Here is a 26,519-nt window from a genome sequence, read left to right as displayed (position 1 = left end):
ATTAGGCCAGAGTACAAATCTAAGACCTTAGCTATTAGGCCAGAGTAAGAGTTAAGACCTTAACCAGTAGGCCAGAGTAAGACTTAAGACCTTAACCATTACCAGAGTACGAGTCTAAGACCTTAGATATTAGGCCAGAGTACGAGTTAAGACCCTAGCTATTAGGCCAGAGTAAGAGTTAAGACATTAACCATTAGGCCAGAGTACGAGTCTAAGACCTTAGCTATTATGCCAGAGTAAGGGTAAAGACCTTAACCAGTAGGCCAGAGTAAGAGTTAAGACCTTAACCTGTAGGCCAGAGTACAAGTCTAAGACCTTAGCTATTAGGCCAGAGTACGAGTCTAAGACCTTAGCTATTAGGCCATAGTAAGAGTTAAGACCTTAACCAGTAGGCCAGAGTAAGAGTTAAGACCTTAACCAGTAGGTCAGAGTAAGAGTTAAGACCTTAGCTATTAGGCCAGAGTAAGAGTTAAGACCTTAACCATTAGGCCAGATTATGAGTCTAAGACCTTAGCTATTAGGCCAGAGTAAGAGTTAAGACCTTAACCAGTAGGCCAGAGTAAGAGTTAAGACCTCAGCTATTAGGCCAGAGTAAGAGTTAAGACCTTAACCAGTAGGCCAGAGTAAGAGTTAAGACCTTAACCGTTAGGCCAGAGTACGAGTCTAAGACCTTAGCTATTAGGCCAGAGTAAGAGTTAAGACCTTAACCAGAAGGCCCGAGTAAGAGTTAAAACCTTAACCTGCAGGCCAGAGCACGAGTCTAAGACCTTAACCATTAGGCCAGAGTACGAGTCTACGACCTTACCTATTAGACCAGAATACGAGTCTAATACCTTAGCTATTAGGACAGAGTAAGAGTTAAGACCTTAACCAGTAGGCCAGAGTAAGAGTTAAGACCTTAACTATTAGGCCAGAGTACGAGTCTAAGACCTTAGCTATTAGGCCAGAGTAAGAGTTAAGACATTAGCTATTAGGCCCCAGTAAGAGTTAAGACCTTAGCTATTAGGCCAGAGTACGAGTCTAAGACCTTAGCTATTATCCCAGAGTAAGAGTTAAGACCTTAACCAGTAGGCCAGAGTACGAGTCTAAAACCTTAGCTATTAGGCCAGAGTAAGAGTTAAGATCTTAACCAGTAGGCCAGAGTAAGAGTTAAGACCTTAACCATTAGGCCAGAGTATGAGTCTAAGACCTTAGCTATTAGGCCAGAGTAAGAGTTAAGACCTTAGCTATTAGGCTAGAGTGAGAGTTAAGACCTTGACCAGTAGGCCAGAGTAAGAGTTAAGACCTTAGCTATTAGGCCAGAGTAGGAGTTAAAAGCTTAACCATTAGGCCAGAGTACGAGTCTAAGACCTTAGCTATTAGGCCAGAGTATGAGTCTAAGACCTTAGCTATTAGGCCAGAGTAAGAGTTAAGACCTTAACCAGTAGGCCAGAGTACGAGTCTAAGACCTTAGCTATTAGTCCAGTGTAAGAGTTAAGACCTTAGCTATTAGGCCAGAGTACGAGTCTAAGACCTTAGCTATTAGGCCAGAGTAAGAGTTAAGACCTTAACCAGTAGGCCAGAGTAAGAGTTAAGACCTTAGCTATTAGGCCAGAGTAAGAGTTAAGACCTTAACAATTAGGCCAGAGTACGAGTCTACGACCTTAGCTATTAGGCCAGAATACGAGTCTAAGACCTTAGCTATTAGGCAAGAGTAAGAGTTAAGACCTTAACCATTATGCCAGAATACGAGTCTAAGATCTTAGTTATTAGGCCAGAGTAGGAGTTAAGACCTTAACCAGTAGGCCAGAGTAAGAGTTAAGACCTTAACCTGTAGGCCATAGTACAAGTCTAAGACCTTAGCTATTAGGCCAGAGTAAGAGTTAAGACCTTAGCTATTAGGCCATATTACGAGTCTAAGATCTTTGCTATTAGGCCAGAGTAAGAGTTAAGACCTTAGCTATTTGGCCTGACTAAGAGTTAAGACCTTAACCAGTAGGCCAGAGTAAGAGTTAAGACCTTAACCATTAGGCCAGAGTACAAGTCTAAGACCTTAGCTATTAGGCCAGAGTAAAAGTTAAGACCTTAACCATTAGGCCAGAGTACGAGTTAAGACCTTAGCTATTAGGCCAGAGTAAGAGTTAAGACCTTAACCAGTAGGCCAGAGTACGAGTTAAGACCTTAGCTATTAGGCCAGAGTAAGAGTTAAGACCTTAACCAGTAGGCCAGAGTAAGAGTTAAGACCTTAACCATTAGGCCAGAGTATGAGTCTAAGACCTTAGCTATTAGGCCAGAGTAAGAGTTAAGACCTTAGCTATTAGGCCAGAGTAAGAGTTAAGACCTGAGCTATTAGGCCAGAGTAGGAGTTAAAAGCTTAACCATTAGGCCAGAGTACGAGTCTAAGACCTTAGCTATTAGGCCAGAGTACGAATCTAAGACCTTAGCTATTAGGTCAGAGTAAGAGTTGAGACCTTAACCAGTAGGCCAGAGTAAGAGTTAACACCTTAACCAGTAGGCCAGAGTACGAGTCTAAGACCTTAGCTATTAGTCCAGTGTAAGAGTTAAGACCTTAGCTATTAGGCCAGAGTAAAAGTTAAGACCTTAACCATTAGGCCAGAGTACGAGTCTAAGACCTTAGCTATTAGGCCAGAGTAGGAGTTAAGACCTTAACCATTAGGCCAGAGTACGAGTCTAAGACCTTAGCTATTAGGCCAGAGTACGAGTCTAAGACCTTAGCTTTTAGGCCAGAGTAAGAGTTAAGACCTTAACCAGTAGGCCAGAGTAAGAGTTAAGACCTTAACCAGTAGGCCAGAGTACAAGGCTAAGACCTTAGCTATTAGGCCAGAGTAAGAGTTAAAACCTTAGCTATTAGGCCAAAGTAAAAGTTAAGACCTTAACCATTAGGCCACAGTACGAGTCTAAGACCTTAGCTATTAGGCCAGAGTAAGAGTTAAGACCTTAACCATTAGGCCAGAGTACGAGTCTAAGACCTTAGCTATTAGGCCAGAGTACGAGTCTAAGACCTTAGCTATTAGAGCAGAGTAAGCGTTAAGACCTTAACCATTAGGCCAGAGTACGAGTTAAGACCTTAACCAGTAGGCCAGATTACGAAGCTAAGACCTTAGCTATTAGGCCAGAGTAAGAGTTAAGACCTTAGCTATTAGGCCAGAGTAAAAGTTAAGACCTTAACCATTAGGCCAGAGTACGAGTCTAAGACCTTAGCTATTAAGCCAGAGTAAGAGTTAAGACCTTAACCATTAGGCCAGAGTACGAGTCTAGGACCTTAGCTATTAGGCCAGAGTACGAGTCTAAGACCTTAGCTATTAGGCCAGAGTAAGAGTTAAGACCTTAGCTATTAGGCCAGAGTAAGAGTAAAGACCTTAACCATTAGGCCAGAGTACGAGTCTAAGACCTTAGCTATTAGGCCAGAGTAAGTGTTAAGACCTTAGCTATTAGGCCAGAGTAAGAGTTAAGACCTTAACCAGTAGGCCAGAGTAAGAGTTAAGACCTTAACCAGTAGGCCAGAGTAAGAGTTAAGACCTTAACCATTAGGCCAGAGTACGAGTCTAAGACCTTAGCTATTAGAGCAGAGTAAGCGTTAAGACCTTAACCATTAGGCCAGAGTATGAGTTAAGACCTTAACCAGTAGGCCACAGTACGAAGCTAAGACCTTAGCTATTAGGCCCGAGTAAGAGTAAAGACCTTAACTATTAGGCCGGAGTACGAGTCTAAGACCTTAGCTATTATCCCAGAGTAAGAGTTAAGACCTTAACCAGTAGGCCAGAGTAAGAGTTAAGACCTTAACCAGTAGGCCAGAGTACGAGTCTAAAACCTTAGCTATTAGGCCAGAGTAAGAGTTAAAACCTTAGCAATTAGGCCAGCGTAAGAGTTAAGACCTTAACCAGTAGGCCAGAGTAAGAGTTAAGACCTTAACCATTAGGCCAGAGTATGAGTCTAAGACCTTAGCTATTAGGCCAGAGTAAGAGTTAAGACCTTAGCTATTAGGCCAGAGTAGGAGTAAAAAGCTTAACCATTAGGCCAGAGTACGAGTCTAAGACCTTAGCTATTAGGCCAGAGTACGAGTCTAAGACCTTAGCTATTAGGCCAGAGTAAGAGTTAAGACCTTAACCAGTAGGCCAGAGTAAGAGTTAAGACCGTAACCAGTAGGCCAGAGTACAAGGCTAAGACCTTAGCTATTAGGCCAGAGTAAGAGTTAAAACCTTAGCTATTAGGCCAAAGTAAAAGTTAAGACCTTAACCATTAGGCCACAGTACGAGTCTAAGACCTTAGCTATTAGGCCAGAGTAAGAGTTAAGACCTTAACCATTAGGCCAGAGTACAAGTCTAAGACCTTAGCTATTAGGCCAGAGTACGAGTCTAAGACCTTAGCTATTAGAGCAGAGTAAGTGTTAAGACCTTAACCGTTAGGCCAGAGTACGAGTTAAGACATTAACCAGTAGGCCAGATTACGGAGCTAAGACCTTAGCTATTAGGCCAGAGTAAGAGTTAAGACCTTAGCTATTAGGCCAGAGTAAAAGTTAAGACCTTAGCTATTAGGCCAGAGTAAGAGTTAAGACCTTAACCAGTAGGCCAGAGTAAGAGTTAAGACCTTAACCAGTAGGCCAGAGTACGAGTCTAAGACCTTAGCTATTAGTCCAGTGTAAGAGTTAAGACCTTAGCTATTAGGCCAGAGTAAAAGTTAAGACCTTAACCATTAGGCCAGAGTACGAGTCTAAGACCTTAGCTATTAGGCCAGAGTAGGAGTTAAGACCTTAACCATTAGGCCAGAGTACGAGTCTAAGACCTTAGCTATTAGGCCAGAGTACGAGTCTAAGACCTTAGATATTAGGCCAGAGTAAGAGTTAAGACCTTAACCAGTAGGCCAGAGTAAGAGTTAAGACCTTAACCAGTAGGCCAGAGTACAAGGCTAAGACCTTAGCTATTAGGCAAGAGTAAGAGTTAAAACCTTAGCTATTAGCCCAAATTAAAGTTAAGACCTTAACCATTAGGCCACAGTACGAGTCTAAGACCTTAGCTGTTAGGCCAGAGTAAAAGTTAAGACCTTAACCATTAGGCCAGAGTACGAGTCTAAGACCTTAGCTATTAGGCCAGAGTAAGAGTTAAGACCTTAACCATTAGGCCAGAGTACGAGTCTAGGACCTTAGCTATTAGGCCAGAGTATGAGTCTAAGACCTAAGCTATTAGGCCAGAGTAAGAGTTAAGACCTTAACCATTAGGCCAGAGTAAGAGTTAAGACCTTAGCTATTAGGCCAGAGTAAGAGTTAAGACCTTAACCATTAGGCCAGAGTACGAGTCTAAGCCCTTAGCTATTAGGCCAGAGTAAGAGTTAAGACCTTAAGCAGTAGGCCAGAGTAAGAGTTAAGACCTTAACCAGTAGGTCAGATTAAGAGTTAAGACCTTAGCTATTAGGCCAGAGTAAGAGTTAGGACCTTAGCTATTAGGCCAGAGTAAGAGTTAAGACCTTAACCATTAGGCCAGATTATGAGTCTAAGACCTTAGCTATTAGGCCAGAGTAAAAGTTAAGACCTTAACAAGTAGGCCAGAGTAAGAGTTAAGACCTCAGCTATTAGGCCAGAGTAAGAGTTAAGACCTTAACCAGTAGGCCAGAGTAAGAGTTAAGACCTTAACCGTTAGGCCAGAGTACGAGTCTAAGACCTTAGCTATTAGGCCAGAGTAAGAGTTAAGACCTTAACCAGAAGGCCCGAGTAAGAGTTAAGACCTTAACCTGCAGGCCAGAGTACGAGTCTAAGACCTTAGCTATTAGGCCAGAGTACGAGTCTAAGACCTTAGCTGTTAGGCCAGAGTAAGAGTTAAGACCCTAACCAGTAGGCCCGAGTCAGAGTTAAGAACTTAGCTATTAGGCCAGAGTGAGAGTTAAGACCTTAACCATTAGGCCAGAGTACGAGTCTACGACCTTACCTATTAGGCCAGAATACGAGTCTAATACCTTAGCTATTAGGACAGAGTAAGAGTTAAGACCTTAACCAGTAGGCCAGAGTAAGAGTTAAGACCTTAACCAGTAGGGCAGAGTAAGAGTTAAGACCTTAACCATTAGGCCAGAGTATGAGTCTAAGACCTTAGCTATTAGGCCAGAGTAAGAGTTAAGACCTTAACCAGTAGGCCAAAGTAAGAGTTAAGACCTTAACTAGTAGGCCAGAGTACGAGTCTAAGACCTTAGCTATTAGGCCAGAGTAAGAGTTAAGACCTTAGCTATTAGGCCAGAGTAAGAGTTAAGACCTTAACCAGTAGGCCAGAGTACGAGTCTAAGACCTTAGCTATTAGGCCAGAGTAAGAGTTAAGACCTTAACCATTAGGCCAGAGTACAAATCTAAGACCTTAGCTATTAGGCCAGAGTAAGAGTTAAGACCTTAACCATTAGGCCAGAGTACGAGTCTAAGACCTTAGCTATTAGGCCAGAGTAAGAGTTAAGACCTTAGCTATTAGGCCAGAGTAAGAGTTAAGACCTTAACCATTAGGCCAGAGTACAAATCTAAGACCTTAGCTATTAGGCCAGAGTAAGAGTTAAGACCTTAACCATTAGGCCAGAGTACGAGTCTAGGACCTTAGCTATTAGGCCAGAGTACGAGTCTAAGACCTAAGCTATTAGGCCAGAGTAAGAGTTAAGACCTTAGCTATTAGGCCAGAGTAAGAGTTAAGACCTTAACCATTAGGCCAGAGTACGAGTCTAAGACCTTAGCTATTAGGCCAGAGTAAGTGTTAAGACCTTAGCTATTAGGCCAAAGTAAGAGTTAAGACCTTAACCATTAGGCCAGAGTACAAGTCTAAGACCTTAGCTATTAGGCCAGAGTAAGTGTTAAGACCTTAGCTATTAGGCCAGAGTAAGAGTTAAGACCTTAACCATTAGGCCAGAGTACGAGTCTAAGCCCTTAGCTATTAGGCCAGAGTAAGAGTTAAGACCTTAACCAGTAGGCCAGAGTAAGAGTTAAGACCTTAACCAGTAGGTCAGAGTAAGAGTTAAGACCTTAGCTATTAGGCCAGAGTAAGAGTTAGGACCTTAGCTATTAGGCCAGAGTAAGAGTTAAGACCTTAACCATTAGGCCAGATTATGAGTCTAAGACCTTAGCTATTAGGCCAGAGTAAAAGTTAAGACCTTAACCAGTAGGCCAGAGTAAGAGTTAAGACCTCAGCTATTAGGCCAGAGTAAGAGTTAAGACCTTAACCAGTAGGCCAGAGTAAGAGTTAAGACCTTAACCGTTAGGCCAGAGTACGAGTCTAAGACCTTAGCTATTAGGCCAGAGTAAGAGTTAAGACCTTAACCAGAAGGCCCGAGTAAGAGTTAAGACCTTAACCTGCAGGCCAGAGTACGAGTCTAAGACCTTAGCTATTAGGCCAGAGTACGAGTCTAAGACCTTAGCTGTTAGGCCAGAGTAAGAGTTAAGACCCTAACCAGTAGGCCCGAGTCAGAGTTAAGAACTTAGCTATTAGGCCAGAGTGAGAGTTAAGACCTTAACCATTAGGCCAGAGTACGAGTCTACGACCTTACCTATTAGGCCAGAATACGAGTCTAATACCTTAGCTATTAGGACAGAGTAAGAGTTAAGACCTTAACCAGTAGGCCAGAGTAAGAGTTAAGACCTTAACCAGTAGGGCAGAGTAAGAGTTAAGACCTTAACCATTAGGCCAGAGTATGAGTCTAAGACCTTAGCTGTTAGGCCAGAGTAAGAGTTAAGACCTTAGCTATTAGGCCAGAGTAAGAGTTAAGACCTTAGCTATTAGGCCAGAGTAAGAGTTAAGACCTTAACCAGAAGGCCAGAGTACGAGTCTAAGACCTTAGCTATTAGGCCAGAGTAAGAGTTAAGACCTTAACCATTAGGCCAGAGTACAAATCTAAGACCTTAGCTATTAGGCCAGAGTAAGAGTTAAGACCTTAACCAGTAGGCCAGAGTAAGAGTTAAGACCTTAACAATTAGGCCAGAGTACGAGTCTAAGACCTTAGCTATTAGGCCAGAGTAAGAGTTAAGACCTTAGCTATTAGGCCAGAGTAAGAGTTAAGACCTTAACCAGTAGGCCAGAGTACGAGTCTAAGACCTTAGCTATTAGGACAGAGTAAGAGTTAAGACCTTAGCTATTAGGCCAGAGTAACAGTTAAGACCTTAACCAGTAGGCCAGAGTAAGAGGTAAGACCTTAACCATTAGGCCAGAGTACGAGTCTAAGACCTTAGCTATTAGGCCAGAGTAAGAGTTAAGACCTTAACCAGTAGGCCAGAGTAAGAGTTAAGACCTTAACCAGTAGGGCAGAGTAAGAGTTAAGACCTTAACCATTAGGCCAGAGTACGAGTCTAAGACCTTAGCTATTAGGCCAGAGTACGAGTCTAAGACCTTAGCTATTAGAGCAGAGTAAGCGTTAAGGCCTTAACCATTAGGCCAGAGTACGAGTTAAGACCTTAACCAGTAGGCCAGAGTACGAAGCTAAGACCTTAGCTATTAGGCCAGAGTAAGAGTTAAGACCTTAGCTATTAGGCCAGAGAAAAAGTTAAGACCTTAACCATTAGGCCAGAGTACGAGTCTAAGACCTTAGCTATTAGGCCAGAGTAAGAGTTAAGACCTTAACCATTAAGCCAGAGTACGAGTCTAGGACCTTAGCTATTAGGCCAGAGTACGAGTCTAAGACCTTAGCTATTAGGCCACAGTAAGAGTTAAGACCTTAGAAATTAGGCCAGAGTAAGAGTTAAGACCTTAACCATTAGGCCAGAGTATGAGTCTAAGACCTTAGCTATTAGGCCAGAGTAAGTGTTAAGACCTCAGCTATTAGGCCAGAGTAAGAGTTAAGACCTCAACCAGTAGGCCAGAGTAAGAGTTAAGACCTTAACCATTAGGCCAGAGTACGAGTCTAAGACCTTAGCTATTAGGCCAGAGTACGAGTCTAAGGCCTTAACCAGTAGGCCAGAGTAAGAGTTAAGACCTTAACCATTAGGCCAAAGTACGAGTCTAAGATCTTAGCTATTAGGCCAGAGTAAGAGTTAAGACCTTACCTATTAGGCCAGATTACGAGTCTAAGACCTTTGCTATTAGGCCAGAGTAAGAGTTAAGACCTTAGCTATTAGGCCAGAGTAAGAGACCTTAACCAGTAGGCCAGAGTAAGAGTTAAGACCTTAACCGTTAGGCCAGAGTATGAGTCTAAGACCTTAGCTATTAGGCAAGAGTAAGCGTTAAGACCTTAGCTATTAGGCCAGAGTAAGAGTTAAGACCTTAACCAGTAGGCCAGAGTAAGAGTTAAGACCTTAACCAGTAGGCCAGAGTAAGAGTTAAGACCTTAACCATTAGGCCAGAGTATGAGTCTAAGACCTTAGCTATTAGGCCAGAGTAAGAGTTAAGACCTTAACCAGTAGGCCAAAGTAAGAGTTAAGACCTTAACCAGTAGGCCAGAGTACGAGTCTAAGACCTTAGCTATTATGCCAGAGTAAGAGTTAAGACCTTAGCTATTAGGCCAGAGTAAGAGTTAAGACCTTAACCAGTAGGCCAGAGTACGAGTCTAAGACCTTAGCTATTAGGCCAGAGTAAGAGTTAAGACCTTAACCATTAGGCCAGAGTACAAATCTAAGACCTTAGCTATTAGGCCAGAGTAAGAGTTAAGACCTTAACCAGTAGGCCAGAGTAAGAGTTAAGACCTTAACCATTAGGCCAGAGTACGAGTCTAAGACCTTAGCTATTAGGCCAGAGTAAGAGTTAAGACCTTAGCTATTAGGCCAGAGTAAGAGTTAAGACCTTAACCAGTGGGCCAGAGTACGAGTCTAAGACCTTAGCTATTAGGACAGAGTAAGAGTTAAGACCTTAGCTATTAGGCCAGAGTAACAGTTAAGACCTTAACCAGTAGGCCAGAGTAAGAGGTAAGACCTTAACCATTACCAGAGTACGAGTCTAAGACCTTAGATATTAGGCCAGAGTACGAGTTAAGACCCTAGCTATTAGGCCAGAGTAAGAGTTAAGACATTAACCATTAGGCCAGAGTACAAGTCTAAGACCTTAGCTATTATGCCAGAGTAAGGGTAAAGACCTTAACCAGTAGGCCAGAGTAAGAGTTAAGACCTTAACCTGTAGGCCAGAGTACAAGTCTAAGACCTTAGCTATTAGGCCAGAGTACGAGTCTAAGAAGTTAGCTGTTAGGCCAGAGTAAGAGTTAAGACCTTAACCAGTAGGCCAGAGTAAGAGTTAAGACCTTAGCTATTAGGCCAGAGTACGAGTCTAAGACCTTAGCTATTAGGCCAGAGTAGGAGTTAAGACCTTAACCAATAGGCCAGAGTACAAGCCTAAGACCTTAGCTATTAGGCCAGAGTAAGAGTTAAGACCTTAACCAGTAGGCCAGAGTAAGAGTTAAGACCTTAACCATTAGGCCAGAGTACGAGTCTAAGACCTTAGCTATTAGGCCAGAGTAAGAGTTAAGACCTTAGCTATTAGGCCAGAGTAAGAGTTAAGACCTTAACCAGTGGGCCAGAGTACGAGTCTAAGACCTTAGCTATTAGGACAGAGTAAGAGTTAAGACCTTAGCTATGAGGCCAGAGTAACAGTTAAGACCTTAACCAGTAGGCCAGAGTAAGAGGTAAGACCTTAACCATTACCAGAGTACGAGTCTAAGACCTTAGATATTAGGCCAGAGTACGAGTTAAGACCCTAGCTATTAGGCCAGAGTAAGAGTTAAGACATTAACCATTAGGCCAGAGTACAAGTCTAAGACCTTAGCTATTATGCCAGAGTAAGGGTAAAGACCTTAACCAGTAGGCCAGAGTAAGAGTTAAGACCTTAACCTGTAGGCCAGAGTACAAGTCTAAGACCTTAGCTATTAGGCCAGAGTACGAGTCTAAGAACTTAGCTGTTAGGCCAGAGTAAGAGTTAAGACCTTAACCAGTAGGCCAGAGTAAGAGTTAAGACCTTAGCTATTAGGCCAGAGTAAGAGTTAGGACCTTAGCTATTAGGCCAGAGTAAGAGTTAAGACCTTAACCAGTAGGCCAGAGTAAGAGTTAAGACCTTAGCTATTAGGCCAGAGTAAGAGTTAAGACTTTAACCAGTAGGCCAGAGCAAGAGTTAAGACCTTAACCAGTAGGCCAGAGTACGAGTCTAAGACCTTAGCTATTAGTCCAGAGTAAGAGTTAAGACCTTAGCTATTAGTCCAGTGTAAAAGTTAAGACCTTAACCATTAGGCCAGAGTACGAGTCTAAGACCTTAGCTATTAGGCCAGAGTAGGAGTTAAGACCTTAACCAATAGGCCAGAGTACAAGCCTAAGACCTTAGCTATTAGGCCAGAGTACGAGTCTAAGACCTTAGCTATTAGGCCAGAGTAAGAGTTAAGACCTTAACCAGTAGGCCAGAGTACGAGTCTAAGACCTTAGCTATTAGGCCAGAGTAAGAGTTAAGACCTTAGCTATTAGGCCAGAGTACGAGTCTAAGACCTTAGCTATTAGGCCAGAGTAAGAGTTAAGACCTTAACCAGTAGGCCAGAGTAAGAGTTAAGACCTTAGCTATTAGGCCAGAGTAAGAGTTAAGACCTTAACAATTAGGCCAGAGTACGAGTCTACGACCTTAGCTATTAGGCCAGAACACGAGTCTAAGACCTTAGCTATTAGGCAAGAGTAAGAGTTAAGACCTTAACCATTATGCCAGAATACGAGTCTAAGACCTTAGTTATTAGGCCAGAGTAGGAGTGAAGACCTTAACCAGTAGGCCAGAGTAAGAGTTAAGACCTTAACCTGTAGGCCATAGTACAAGTCTAAGACCTTAGCTATTAGGCCAGAGTAAGAGTTAAGACCTTAGCTATTAGGCCATATTACGAGTCTAAGATCTTTGCTATTAGGCCAGAGTAAGAGTTAAGACCTTAGCTATTTGGCCTGACTAAGAGTTAAGACCTTAACCAGTAGGCCAGAGTAAGAGTTAAGACCTTAACCATTAGGCCAGAGTACAAGTCTAAGACCTTAGCTATTAGGCCAGAGTAAGAGTTAAGACCTTAATCATTAGGCCAGAGTACGACTCTAAGACCTTAGCTATTAGAGCAGAGTAAGCGTTAAGACCTTAACCATTAGGCCAGAGTACGAGTCTAAGACCTTAGCTATTAGGCCCAAGTAAGAGTTAAGACCTTAACCAGTAGGCCAGAGTAAGAGTTAAGACCTTTACCAGTAGGCCAGAGTACGAGTCTAAGACCTTAGCTATTAGGCCAGAGTAAGAGTTAAGACCTTAACCAGTAGGCCAGAGTAAGAGTTTAGACCTTTAACAGTAGGCCAGAGTACGAGTCTAAGACCTTAGCTATTAGGCCAGATTAAGATTTAAGACCTTAACCATTAGGCCAGAGTACGAGTCTAAGACCTTAGCTATTAGGCCAGAGTAAGAGTTAATACCTTAACCAGTAGGCCAGAGTAAGAATTAAGACCTTAACCATTAGGCCAGAGTACGAGTCTAAAACCTTAGCTATTAGGCCAGAGTACGAGTTAAGACCTTAGCTATTAGGCCAGAGTAAGAGTTAAGACCTTAACCAGTAGGCCAGAGTAAGAGTTAAGACCTTAGCTATTAGGCCAGAGTAAGAGTTAAGACCTTAACCAGTAGGCTAGAGTAAGAGTTAAGACCTTAACCATTAGGCCAGAGTACAAGTCTAAGACCTTAGCTATTAGGCCAGAGTAAGAGTTAAGACCTTAACCATTAGGCCAGAGTACGAGTCTAAGACCTTAGCTATTAGAGCAGAGTAAGCATTAAGACCTTAACCATTAGGCCAGAGTGCGAGTCTAAGACCTTAGCTATTAGGCCAGAGTAAGAGTTAAGAACTTACCCAGTAGGCCAGAGTAAGAGTTAAGACCTTTACCAGTAGGCCAGAGTACGAGTCTAAGACCTTAACCAGTAGGCCAGAGTAAGAGTTAAGACCTTTACCAGTAGGCCAGAGTACGAGTCTAAGACCTTAGCTATTAGGCCAGAGTAAGATTTAAGACCTTAACCATTAGGCCAGAGTACGAGTCTAAGACCTTAGCTATTAGGCCAGAGTAAGAGTTAATACCTTAACCAGTAGGCCAGAGTAAGAATTAAGACCTTAACCATTAGGCCAGAGTACGAGTCTAAAACCTTAGCTATTAGGCCAGAGTACGAGTTAAGACCTTAGCTATTAGGCCAGAGTCAGAGTTAAGACCTTAACCAGTAGGCCAGAGTAATAGTTAAGACCTTAGCTATTAGGCCAGAGTAAGAGTTAAGACCTTAACCATTATGCCAGAATACGAGTCTAAGACCTTAGCTATTAGGCCAGAGTAAGAGTTAAGACCTTAACCATTAGGCCAGAGTACGAGTCTACGACCTTAGCTATTAGTCCAGAGTAAGAGTTAAGACCTTAGCTATTAGGCCAGAGTAAGAGTTAAGACCTTAACCAGTAGGCCAGAGTAAGAGTTAGGACCTTAACCAGTAGGACAGAGAAAGAGTTAAGACCTTAACCATTGGGCCAGAGTACGAGTCTAAGACCTTAGCTATTAGGCCAGAGTACGAGTCTAAGACCTTAACCAGTAGGCCAGAGTAAGAGTTAAGACCTTAGCTATTAGGCCAGAGTAAGTGTTAGGACCTTAGCTATTAGGCCAGAGTAAGAGTTAAGACCTTAACCATTAGGCCAGAGTATGAGTCTAAGACCTTAGCTATTAGGCCAGAGTAAGAGTTAAGACCTTAACCAGTAGGCCAGAGTAAGAGTTAAGACCTTAGCTATTAGTCCAGAGTAAGAGTTAAGACCTTAGCTATTAGGCCAGAGTACGAGTCTAAGACCTTAGCTATTAGGCCAGAGTAAGAGTTAAGACCTTAACCAGTAGGCCAGAGTAAGAGTTAAGACCTTAACCATTAGGCCAGAGTACGAGTCTACGACCTTAGCTATTAGGCCAGAGTACGAGTCTAAGACCTTAGCTATTAGGCCAGAGTAAGAGTTAAGACCTTAACCAGTAGGCCAGAGTAAGAGTTAAGACCTTAACCAGTAGGCCAGAGTACGAGTCTAAGACCTTAGCTATTAGTCCAGAGTAAGAGTTAAGACCTTAGCTATTAGTCCAGTGTAAAAGTTAAGACCTTAACCATTAGGCCAGAGTACGAGTCTAAGACCTTAGCTATTAGGCCAGAGTAGGAGTTAAGACCTTAACCAATAGGCCAGAGTACAAGCCTAAGACCTTAGCTATTAGGCCAGAGTACGAGTCTAAGACCTTAGCTATTAGGCCAGAGTAAGAGTTAAGACCTTAACCAGTAGGCCAGAGTACGAGTCTAAGACCTTTGCTATTAGGCCAGAGTAAGAGTTAAGACCTTAGCTATTAGGCCAGAGTACGAGTCTAATACCTTAGCTATTAGGCCAGAGTAAGAGTTAAGACCTTAACCAGTAGGCCAGAGTAAGAGTTAAGACCTTAACCAGTAGGCCAGAGTACGAGTCTAAGACCTTAGCTATTAGTCCAGAGTAAGAGTTAAGACCTTAGCTATTAGTCCAGTGTAAAAGTTAAGACCTTAACGATTAGGCCAGAGTACGAGTCTAAGACCTTAGATATTAGGCCAGAGTAGGAGTTAAGACCTTAACCAATAGGCCAGAGTACAAGCCTAAGACCTTAGCTATTAGGCCAGAGTACGAGTCTAAGACCTTAGCTATTAGGCCAGAGTAAGAGTTAAGACCTTAACCAGTAGGCCAGAGTACGAGTCTAAGACCTTAGCTATTAGGCCAGAGTAAGAGTTAAGACCTTAGCTATTAGGCCAGAGTAAGAGTTAAGACCTCAACCATTAGGCCAGAGTACGAGTCTACGACCTTAGCTATTAGGCCAGAATACGAGTCTAACACCTTAGCTATTAGGCCAGAGTAAGAGTTAAGACCTTAACCATTATGCCAGAATACGAGTCTAAGACCTTAGCTATTAGGCCAGAGTAAGAGTTAAGACCTTAACCATTAGGCCAGAGTACGAGTCTAAGACCTTAGCTATTAGTCCAGAGTAAGAGTTAAGACCTTAGCTATTAGGCCAGAGTAAGAGTTAAGACCTTAACCAGCAGGCCAGAGTAAGGGTTAGGACCTTAACCAGTAGGACAAAGTAAGAGTTAAGACCTTAACCATTGGGCCAGAGTACGAGTCTAAGACCTTAGCTATTAGGCCAGAGTACGAGCCTAAGACCTTAACCAGTAGGCCAGAGTAAGAGTTAAGACCTTAACCATTAGGCCAGAGTATCAGTCTAAGACCTTAGCTATTAGGCAGGAGTAAGACCTTAGCTATTAGGCCAGAGTAAGCGTTAAGACCTTAACCAGTAGGCCAGAGTACGAGTCTAAGACCTTAGTTATTAGGCCAGAGTAAGAGTTAAGACCTTAACCAGTAGGCCAGAGTAAGAGTTAAGACCTTAACCTGTAGGCCATAGTACGAGTCTAAGACCTTAGCTATTAGGCCAGAGTAAGAGTTAAGACCTTAGCTATTAGGCCATATTACGAGTCTAAGACCTTTGCTATTAGGCCAGAGTAAGAGTTAAGACCTTAGCTATTTGGCCTGACTAAGAGTTAAGACCTTAACCAGTAGGCCAGAGTAAGAGTTAAGACCTTAACCATTAGGCCAGAGTACAAGTCTAAGACCTTAGCTATTAGGCCAGAGTAAGAGTTAAGACCTTAATCATTAGGCCAGAGTACGAGTCTAAGACCTTAGCTATTAGAGCAGAGTAAGCGTTAAGACCTTAACCATTAGGCCAGAGTACGAGTCTAAGACCTTAGCTATTAGGCCCAAGTAAGAGTTAAGACCTTAACCAGTAGGCCAGAGTACGAGTCTAAGACCTTAGCTATTAGGCCAGAGTAAGATTTAAGACCTTAACCATTAGGCCAGAGTACGAGTCTAAGACCTTAGCTATTAGGCCAGAGTAAGAGTTAATACCTTAACCAGTAGGCCAGAGTAAGAATTAAGACCTTAACCATTAGGCCAGAGTACGAGTCTAAAACCTTAGCTATTAGGCCAGAGTACGAGTTAAGACCTTAGCTATTAGGCCAGAGTAAGAGTTAAGACCTTAACCAGTAGGCCAGAGTAAGAGTTAAGACCTTAGCTATTAGGCCAGAGTAAGAGTTAAGACCTTAACCAGTAGGCTAGAGTAAGAGTTAAGACCTTAACCATTAGGCCAGAGTACAAGTCTAAGACCTTAGCTATTAGGCCAGAGTAAGAGTTAAGACCTTAACCATTAGGCCAGAGTACGAGTCTAAGACCTTAGCTATTAGAGCAGAGTAAGCGTTAAGACCTTAACCATTAGGCCAGAGTGCGAGTCTAAGACCTTAGCTATTAGGCCAGAGTAAGAGTTAAGAACTTACCCAGTAGGCCAGAGTAAGAGTTAAGACCTTTACCAGTAGGCCAGAGTACGAGTCTAAGACCTTAGCTATTAGGCCAGAGTAAAAGTTAAGACCTTAACCAGTAGGCCAGAGTAAGAGTTAAGATCTTTACCAGTAGGCCAGAGTACGAGTCTAAGACCTTAGCTATTAGGCCAGAGTAAGATTTAAGACCTTAACCATTAGGCCAGAGTATGAGTCTAAGACCTTAGCTATTAGGCCAGAGTAAGAGTTAATACCTTAACCAGTAGGCCAGAGTAAGAATTAAGACCTTAACCATTAGGCCAGAGTACGAGTCTAAAACCTTAGCTATTAGGCCAGAGTACGAGTTAAGACCTTAGCTATTAGGCCAGAGTCAGAGTTAAGACCTTAACCAGTAGGCCAGAGTAAGAGTTAAGACCTTAGCTATTAGGCCAGAGTAAGAGTTAAGACCTTAACCAGTAGGCCAGAGTAAGAGTTAGGACCTTAACTAGTAGGCCAGAGTACGAGTCTAAGACCTTAGCTATTAGGCCAGAGTAAGAGTTAAGACCTTAGCTATTAGGCCAGAGTACGAGTCTAAGACCTTAGCTATTAGGCCAGAGTAAGAGTTAAGACCTTAACTAATAGGCCAGAGTAAGAGTTAAGACCTTAGCTATTAGGCCAGAGTAAGAGTTAAGACCTTAACCATTAGGCCAGAGTACAAGTCTAAGACCTTAACTATTAGGCCAGAGTACGAGTCTAAGACCTTAGCTATTAGGCCAGAGTAAGAGTTAAGACCTTAACCAGTCGGCCACAGTAAGAGTTAAGACCTTAACCATTAGGCCAGAGTACGAGTCTAAGACCTTAGCTATTAGGCCAGAGTACAAGTCTAAGACCTTAACCAGTAGGCCAGAGTAAGAGTTAAGACTTTAACCATTAGGCCAGAGTATGAGTCTAAGACCTTAGCTATTAGGCAGGAGTAAGAGTTAAGACCTTAGCTGTTAGGCCAGAGTAAGAGTTAAGACCTTAACCAGTAGGCCAGAGTACGAGTCTAAGACCATAGCTATTAGGCCAGAGAAAGAGTTAAGACCTTAACCAGTAGGCCAGAGTAAGAGTTAAGACCTTAACCATTAGGCCAGTGTACGAGTCTAAGACCTTAGCTATTAGGCCAGAGTGAGAGTTAAGACCTTAGCTATTAGGCCAGAGTAAGAGTTAAGACCTTAACCAGTAGGCCAGAGTAAGAGTTAAGACCTTACCTATTAGTCCAGAGTAAGAGTTAAGACCTTAACAATTAGGCCAGAGTACAAATCTAAGACCTTAGCTATTAGTCCAGAGTAAGAGTTAAGACCTTAGCTATTAGGCCAGAGTAAGAGTTAAGACCTTAACCAGTAGGCCAGAGTAAGGGTTAGGACCTTAACCAGTAGGACAAAGTAAGAGTTAAGACCTTAACCATTGGGCCAGAGTACGAGTCTAAGACCTTAGCTATTAGGCCAGAGTACGAGCCTAAGACCTTAACCAGTAGGCCAGAGTAAGAGTTAAGACCTTAACCATTAGGCCAGAGTATCAGTCTAAGACCTTAGCTATTAGGCAGGAGTAAGAGTTAAGACCTTAGCTATTAGGCCAGAGTAAGCGTTAAGACCTTAACCAGTAGGCCAGAGTACGAGTCTAAGACCTTAGTTATTAGGCCAGAGTAAGAGTTAAGACCTTAACCAGTAGGCCAGAGTAAGAGTTAAGACCTTAACCTGTAGGCCATAGTACGAGTCTAAGACCTTAGCTATTAGGCCAGAGTAAGAGTTAAGACCTTAGCTATTAGGCCATATTACGAGTCTAAGACCTTTGCTATTAGGCCAGAGTAAGAGTTAAGACCTTAGCTATTTGGCCTGACTAAGAGTTAAGACCTTAACCAGTAGGCCAGAGTAAGAGTTAAGACCTTAACCATTAGGCCAGAGTACAAGTCTAAGACCTTAGCTATTAGGCCAGAGTAAGAGTTAAGACCTTAATCATTAGGCCAGAGTACGAGTCTAAGACCTTAGCTATTAGAGCAGAGTAAGCGTTAAGACCTTAACCATTAGGCCAGAGTACGAGTCTAAGACCTTAGCTATTAGGCCCAAGTAAGAGTTAAGACCTTAACCAGTAGGCCAGAGTAAGAGTTAAGACCTTTACCAGTAGGCCAGAGTACGAGTCTAAGACCTTAGCTATTAGGCCAGAGTAAGAGTTAAGACCTTAACCAGTAGGCCAGAGTAAGAGTTAAGACCTTTAACAGTAGGCCAGAGTACGAGTCTAAGACCTTAGCTATTAGGCCAGAGTAAGATTTAAGACCTTAACCATTAGGCCAGAGTACGAGTCTAAGACCTTAGCTATTAGGCCAGAGTAAGAGTTAATACCTTAACCAGTAGGCCAGAGTAAGAATTAAGACCTTAACCATTAGGCCAGAGTACGAGTCTAAAACCTTAGCTATTAGGCCAGAGTACGAGTTAAGACTAAGGGTGGGCGTAGTGGGCGTAGTGGGGCTACGTGAAGCAGCACGTAGTGTGCCCAAATCTACGCACACTACGCGCTTCGCGTAGCCCCACTACGTGCCACCCACCTCCCACCCGCCATTCTTTTAAATATTATAAGCAATGAAAAATAAAGTAAAAGTAAGTCGACTTACCCGTAAGCGCGGCGTCTCCGGGGCTCCCTCTTTCAGTTTCTAATTTCTTCTGGCAAATGCGCATGCGCGGACGCCCGCGCATGCGCATTTCTCGCGAGAAATGCGCATGCGCGGGTGTCCGCGCATGCGCATTTGCCAGAAGAAATTAGAAACTGAAAGAGGGAGCCCCGGAGACGCCGCGCTTACGGGTAAGTCGACTTACTTTACTTTATTTTTCATTGCTCATATATTTAAAAGAAGGGCGGGCGGGAGGTGGGTGGCGGGTGGCAAGCAGCTACGCTTCGCCCTCGGCGTGTGCGTAGCGCTGCCCTGCTTCGCCTACTTCGGAAAGTGCGAAGCAGGCAGCGCTACGTACACTACGTGGGCGAAGCGTAGTGCTACGCCCGGGGTTAGTTAAGACCTTAGCTATTAGGCCAGAGTAAGAGTTAAGACCTTAACCAGTAGGCCAGAGTAAGAGTTAAGACCTTAGCTATTAGGCCAGAGTAAGAGTTAAGACCTTAACCAGTAGGCTAGAGTAAGAGTTAAGACCTTAACCATTAGGCCAGAGTACAAGTCTAAGACCTTAGCTATTAGGCCAGAGTAAGAGTTAAGACCTTAACCATTAGGCCAGAGTACGAGTCTAAGACCTTAGCTATTAGAGCAGAGTAAGCGTTAAGACCTTAACCATTAGGCCAGAGTGCGAGTCTAAGACCTTAGCTATTAGGCCAGAGTAAGAGTTAAGAACTTACCCAGTAGGCCAGAGTAAGAGTTAAGACCTTTACCAGTAGGCCAGAGTACGAGTCTAAGACCTTAGCTATTAGGCCAGAGTAAGAGTTAAGACCTTAACCAGTAGGCCAGAGTAAGAGTTAAGATCTTTACCAGTAGGCCAGAGTACGAGTCTAAGACCTTAGCTATTAGGCCAGAGTAAGATTTAAGACCTTAACCATTAGGCCAGAGTATGAGTCTAAGACCTTAGCTATTAGGCCAGAGTAAGAGTTAATACCTTAACCAGTAGGCCAGAGTAAGAATTAAGACCTTAACCATTAGGCCAGAGTACGAGTCTAAAACCTTAGCTATTAGGCCAGAGTACGAGTTAAGACCTTAGCTATTAGGCCAGAGTCAGAGTTAAGACCTTAACCAGTAGGCCAGAGTAAGAGTTAAGACCTTAGCTATTAGGCCAGAGTAAGAGTTAAGACCTTAACCAGTAGGCCAGAGTAAGAGTTAGGACCTTAACTAGTAGGCCAGAGTACGAGTCTAAGACCTTAGCTATTAGGCCAGAGTAAGAGTTAAGACCTTAGCTATTAGGCCAGAGTACGAGTCTAAGACCTTAGCTATTAGGCCAGAGTAAGAGTTAAGACCTTAACTAATAGGCCAGAGTAAGAGTTAAGACCTTAGCTATTAGGCCAGAGTAAGAGTTAAGACCTTAACCATTAGGCCAGAGTACAAGTCTAAGACCTTAACTATTAGGCCAGAGTACGAGTCTAAGACCTTAGCTATTAGGCCAGAGTAAGAGTTAAGACCTTAACCAGTCGGCCACAGTAAGAGTTAAGACCTTAACCATTAGGCCAGAGTACGAGTCTAAGACCTTAGCTATTAGGCCAGAGTACAAGTCTAAGACCTTAACCAGTAGGCCAGAGTAAGAGTTAAGACTTTAACCATTAGGACAGAGTATGAGTCTAAGACCTTAGCTATTAGGCAGGAGTAAGAGTTAAGACCTTAGCTGTTAGGCCAGAGTAAGAGTTAAGACCTTAACCAGTAGGCCAGAGTACGAGTCTAAGACCATAGCTATTAGGCCAGAGTAAGAGTTAAGACCTTAACCAGTAGGCCAGAGTAAGAGTTAAGACCTTAACCATTAGGCCAGTGTACGAGTCTAAGACCTTAGCTATTAGGCCAGAGTGAGAGTTAAGACCTTAGCTATTAGGCCAGAGTAAGAGTTAAGACCTTAACCAGTAGGCCAGAGTAAGAGTTAAGACCTTACCTATTAGTCCAGAGTAAGAGTTAAGACCTTAACAATTAGGCCAGAGTACAAATCTAAGACCTTAGCTATTAGGCCAGAGTACGAGTCAAAGACCTTAGCTATTAGGCCAGAGTAAGAGTTAAGACCTTAACCAGTAGGCCAGAGTAAGAGTTAAGACCTTAACCAGTAGGCCAGAGTACGAGTCTAAGACCTTAGCTATTAGTCCAGAGTAAGAGTTAAGACCTTAGCTATTAGTCCAGTGTAAAAGTTAAGACCTTAACCATTAGGCCAGAGTACGAGTCTAAGACCTTAGATATTAGGCCAGAGTAGGAGTTAAGACCTTAAACAATAGGCCAGAGTACGAGCCTAAGACCTTAGCTATGAGGCCAGAGTACGAGTCTAAGACCTTAGCTATTAGGCCAGAGTAAGAGTTAAGACCTTAGCTATTAGGCCAGAGAAAGAGTTAAGACCTTAACCAGTAGGCCAGAGTAAGAGTTAAGACCTTAACCATTAGGCCAGAGTACGAGTCTAAGACCTTAGCTATTCGGCCAGAGTACGAGTCTAAGACCTTAACCAGTAGGCCAGAGTAAGAGTTAAGACCTTAACCATTAGGCCAGAGTATGAGTCTAAGACCTTAGCTATTAGGCAGGAGTAAGAGTTAATACCTTAGCTATTAGGCCAGAGTAAGAGTTAAGACCTTAACCAGTAGGCAAGAGTACGAGTCTAAGACCATAGCTATTAGGCCAGAGTAAGAGTTAAGACCTTAACCAGTAGGCCAGAGTAAGAGTTAAGACCTTAGCTATTAGGCCAGAGTAAGAGTTAAGACCTTAGCTATTAGGCCAGAGTAAGAGTTAAGACCTTAACCAGTAGGCCAAAGTAAGAGTTAAGACCTTAACCAGTACGCTAGAGTACGAGTCTAAGACCTTAGCTATTAGGCCAGAGTACGAATCTAAGACCTTAGCTATTAGGCCAGAGTAAGAGTTAAGACCTTAACCAGTAGGCCAGAGTAAGAGTTAAGACCTTAACCATTAGGCCAGAGTACGAGTCTAAGACCTTAGCTATTAGGCCAGAGTAAGAGTTAAGACCTTAGCTATTAGGCCAAAGTAAGAGTTAAGACCTTAACCAGTAGGCTAGAGTATGAGTCTAAGACCTTAGCTATTAGGACAGAGTAAGAGTTAAGACCTTAGCTATTAGGCCAGAGTAACAGTTAAGACCTTAACCAGTAGGCCAGAGTAAGAGGTAAGACCTTAACCATTAGGCCAGAGTACGAGTCTAAGACCTTACCTATTAGGCCAGAGTACGAGTTAAGACCCTAGCTATTAGGCCAGAGTAAGAGTTAAGACCTTAACCATTAGGCCAGAGTACGAGTCTAAGACCTTAGCTATTATGCCAGAGTAAGGGTAAAGACCTTAACCAGTAGGCCAGAGTAAGAGTTAAGACCTTAACCTGTAGGCCAGAGTACAAGTCTAAGACCTTAGCTATTAGGCCAGAGTACGAGTCTAAGAACTTAGCTATTAGGCCAGAGTAAGAGCTAAGACCTTAACCAGTAGGCCAGAGTAAGAGTTAAGACCTTAGCTATTAGGCCAGAGTAAGAGTTAGGACCTTAGCTATTAGGCCAGAGTAAGAGTTAAAACCTTAACCATTAGGCCAGATTATGAGTCTAAGACCTTAGCTATTAGGCCAGAGTAAAAGTTAAGACCTTAACCAGTAGGCCAGAGTAAGAGTTAAGACCTCAGCTATTAGGCCAGAGTAAGAGTTAAGCCCTTAACCAGTAGGCCAGAGTAAGAGTTAAGACCTTAACCATTAGGCCAGAGTACGAGTCTAAGACCTTAGCTATTAGGCCAGAGTAAGAGTTAAGACCTTAACCAGAAGGCCCGAGTAAGAGTTAAGACCTTAACCATTAGGCCCGAATACGAGTCTAAGACCTTAGCTATTAGGCCAGAGTACGAGTCTAAGACCTTAGCTGTTAGGCCAGAGTAAGAGTTAAGACCCTAACCAGTAGGCCAGAGTCAGAGTTAAGAACTTAGCTATTAGGCCAGAGTAAGAGTTAAGACCTTAACCATTAGGCCACAGTACGAGTCTAAGTCCTTACCTATTAGGCCAGAATACGAGTCTAATACCTTAGCTATTAGGACAGAGTAAGAGTTAAGACCTTAACCAGTAGGCCAGAGTAAGAGTTAAGACCTTAGCTATTAGGCCAGAGTACGAGTCTAGGACCTTAGCTATTAGGCCAGAGTAAGAGTTAAGACATTAGCTATTAGGCCCCAGTAAGAGTTAAGACCTTAGCTATGAGGCCAGAGTACGAGTCTAAGACCTTAGCTATTATCCCATAGTAAGAGTTAAGACCTTAACCAGTAGGCCAGAGTACGAATCTAAAACCTTAGCTATTAGGCCAGAGTAAGAGTTAAGACCTTAACCAGTAGGCCAGAGTAAGAGTTAAGACCTTAACCATTAGGCCAGAGTATGAGTCTAAGACCTTAGCTATTAGGCCAGAGTAAGAGTTAAGACCTTAGCTATTAGGCTAGAGTAAGAGTTAAGACCTGAACCAGTAGGCCAGAGTAAGAGTTAAGACCTTAGCTATTAGGCCAGAGTAGGAGTTAAAAGCTTAACCATCAGGCAAGAGTACGAGTCTAAGACCTTAGCTATTAGGCCAGAGTACGAGTCTAAGACCTTAGCTATTAGGCCAGAGTAAGAGTTAAGACCTTAACCATTACGCCAGAGTACGAGTCCAAGACCTTAGCTATTAGGCCAGAGTAGGAGTTAAGACCTTAACCATTAGGCCAGAGTACGAGTCTAAGACCTTAGCTTTTAGGCCAGAGTAAGAGTTAAGACCTTAACCAGTAGGCCAGAGTAAGAGTTAAGACCTTAACCAGTAGGCCAGAGTACAAGGCTAAGACCTTAGCTATTAGGCCAGAGTAAGAGTTAAAACCTTAGCTATTAGGCCAGAGTAAAAGTTAAGACCTTAACCATTAGGCCACAGTACAAGTCTAAGACCTTAGCAATTAGGCCAGAGTAAGAGTTAAGACCTTAACCATTAGGCCAGAGTACGAGTCTAAGACCTTAGCTATTAGGCCAGAGTACGAGTCTAAGGCCTTAGCTATTAGAGCAGAGTAAGCATTACGACCTTAACCATTAGGCCAGAGTACGAGTTAGGACCTTAACCAGTAGGCCAGAGTACGAAGCTAAAACCTTAGCTATTAGGCCAGAGTAAGAGTTAAGACCTTAGCTATCAGGCCAGAGTAAAAGTTAAGACCTTAACCATTAGGCCAGAGTACGAGTCTAAGACCTTAGCTATTAGGCCAGAGTAAGAGTTAAGACCTTAACCATTAGGCCAGAGTACGAGTCTAGGACCTTAGCTATTAGGCCAGAGTACGAGTCTAAGATCTTAGCTATTAGGCCAGAGTAAGAGTTAAGACCTTAACCATTAGGCCAGAGTACGAGTCTAAGACTTTAGCGATTAGGCCAGAGTAAGTGTTATGACCTTAGCTATTAGGCCAGAGTAAGAGTTAAGACCTTAACCAGTAGGCCAGAGTAAGAGTTAAGACCTTAACCAGTAGGCCAGAGTAAGAGTTAAGACCTTAACCATTAGGCCAGAGTACGAGTCTAAGACCTTAGCTATTAGGCCAGAGTACGAGTCTAAGACCTTAACCAGTAGGCCAGAGTACGAGTCTAAGACCTTAGCTATTAGGCCAGAGTATGAGTTAAGACCTTAGCTATTAGGCCAGAGTAAGAGTTAAGACCTTAACCAGTAGGCCAGAGTAAGAGGTAAGACCTTAACCATTAGGCCAAAGTACGAGTCTAAGACCTTAGCTATTAGGCCAGAGTACGAGTTAAGACCCTAGCTATTAGGCCAGAGTAAGAGTTAAGACCTTAACCATTAGGCCAGAGTACGAGTCTAAGACCTTAGCTATTATGCCAGAGTAGGGGTAAAGACCTTAACCAGTAGGCCAGAGTAAGAGTTAATACCTTAACCATTAGGTCAGAGTACGAGTCTAAGACCTTAGCTATTAGGCCAGAGTAAGAGTTAAGACCTTAGCTATTAGGCCAGAGTAAGAGTTAAGACCTTAACCAGTAGGCCAGAGTAAGAGTTAAGACCTTAACCTGTAGGCCAGAGTACAAGTCTAAGACCTTAGCTATTAGGCCAGAGTACGAGTCTAAGACCTTAGCTATTAGGCCAGAGTAAGAGTTAAGACCTTAACCAGTAGGCCAGAGTAAGAGTTAAGACCTTAGCTATTAGGCCAGAGTAAGAGTTAGGACCTTAGCTATTAGGCCAGAGTAAGAGTTAAGACCTTAACCATTAGGCCAGAGTATGAGTCTAAGACCTTAGCTATTAGGCCAGAGTAAAAGTTAAGACCTTAACCAGTAGGCCAGAGTAAGACTTAAGACCTCAACTATTAGTCCAGAGTAAGAGTTAAGACCTTAACCAGTAGGCCAGAGTAAGAGTTAAGACCTTAACCATTAGGCCAGAGTACGAGTCTAAGACCTTAGCTATTAGGCCAGAGTAAGAGTTAAGACCTTAACCAGTAGGCCCGAGTAGGAGTTAAGACCTTAACCTGCAGGCCAAAGTACGAGTCTAAGACCTTAGCTATTAGGCCAGAGTATGAGTCTAAGACCTTAGCTGTTAGGCCAGAGTAAGAGTTAAAACCTTAACCAGTAGGCCAGAGTAAGAGTTAAGACCTTAGCTATTAGGCCAGAGTAGGAGTCTAAGACCTTAGCTATTAGGCCAGAGTAAGAGTTAAGACCTTAACCAGTAGGCCAGAGTACGAGTCTAAGACCTTAGCCATTAGGCCAGAGTAAGAGTTAAGACCTTAGCTATTAGGCCAGAGTACGAGTCTAAGACCTTAGCTATTAGGCCAGAGTAAGAGTTAAGACCTTAACCAGTAGGTCAGAGTAAGAGTTAAGACCTTAACCAGTAGGCCAGAGTACGAGTCTAAGACCTTAGCTATTAGTCCAGAGTAAGAGTTAAGACCTTAGCTATTAGTCCAGTGTAAAAGTTAAGACCTTAACCATTAGGCCAGAGTACGAGTCTAAGACCTTAGCTATTAGGCCAGAGTAGGAGTTAAGACCTTAGCTATTAGGCCAGAGTAAGAGTTAAGACCTTAACCAGTAGGCCAGAGTACGAGTCTAAGACCTTAGCTATTAGGCCAGAGTAAGAGTTAAGACCTTAGCTATTAGGCCAGAGTACGAGTCTAAGACCTTAGCTATTAGGCCAGAGTAAGAGTTAAGACCTTAACCAGTAGGCCAGAGTAAGAGTTAAGACCTTAACCAGTAGGCCAGAGTACGAGTCTAAGACCTTAGCTATTAGTCCAGAGTAAGAGTTAAGACCTTAGCTATTAGTCCAGTGTAAAAGTTAAGACCTTAACCATTAGGCCAGAGTACGAGTCTAAGACCTTAGCTATTAGGCCAGAGTAGGAGTTAAGACCTTAACCAATAGGCCAGAGTACAAGCCTAAGACCTTAGCTATTAGGCCAGAGTACTAGTCTAAGACCTTAGCTATTAGGCCAGAGTAAGAGTTAAGACCTTAACCAGTAGGCCAGAGTACGAGTCTAAGACCTTAGCTATTAGGCCAGAGTAAGAGTTAAGACCTTAGCTATTAGGCCAGAGTACGAGTCTAAGACCTTAGCTATTAGGCCAGAGTAAGAGTTAAGACCTTAACCAGTAGGCCAGAGTAAGAGTTAAGACCTTAGCTATTAGGCCA

This window comes from Triturus cristatus, chromosome 4_1 (assembly GCF_964204655.1).
Source record: "Triturus cristatus chromosome 4_1, aTriCri1.1, whole genome shotgun sequence".
In the NCBI taxonomy this organism is placed as follows: domain Eukaryota; kingdom Metazoa; phylum Chordata; class Amphibia; order Caudata; family Salamandridae; genus Triturus; species Triturus cristatus.
Note: the sequence above shows the minus strand (reverse complement) of the source record.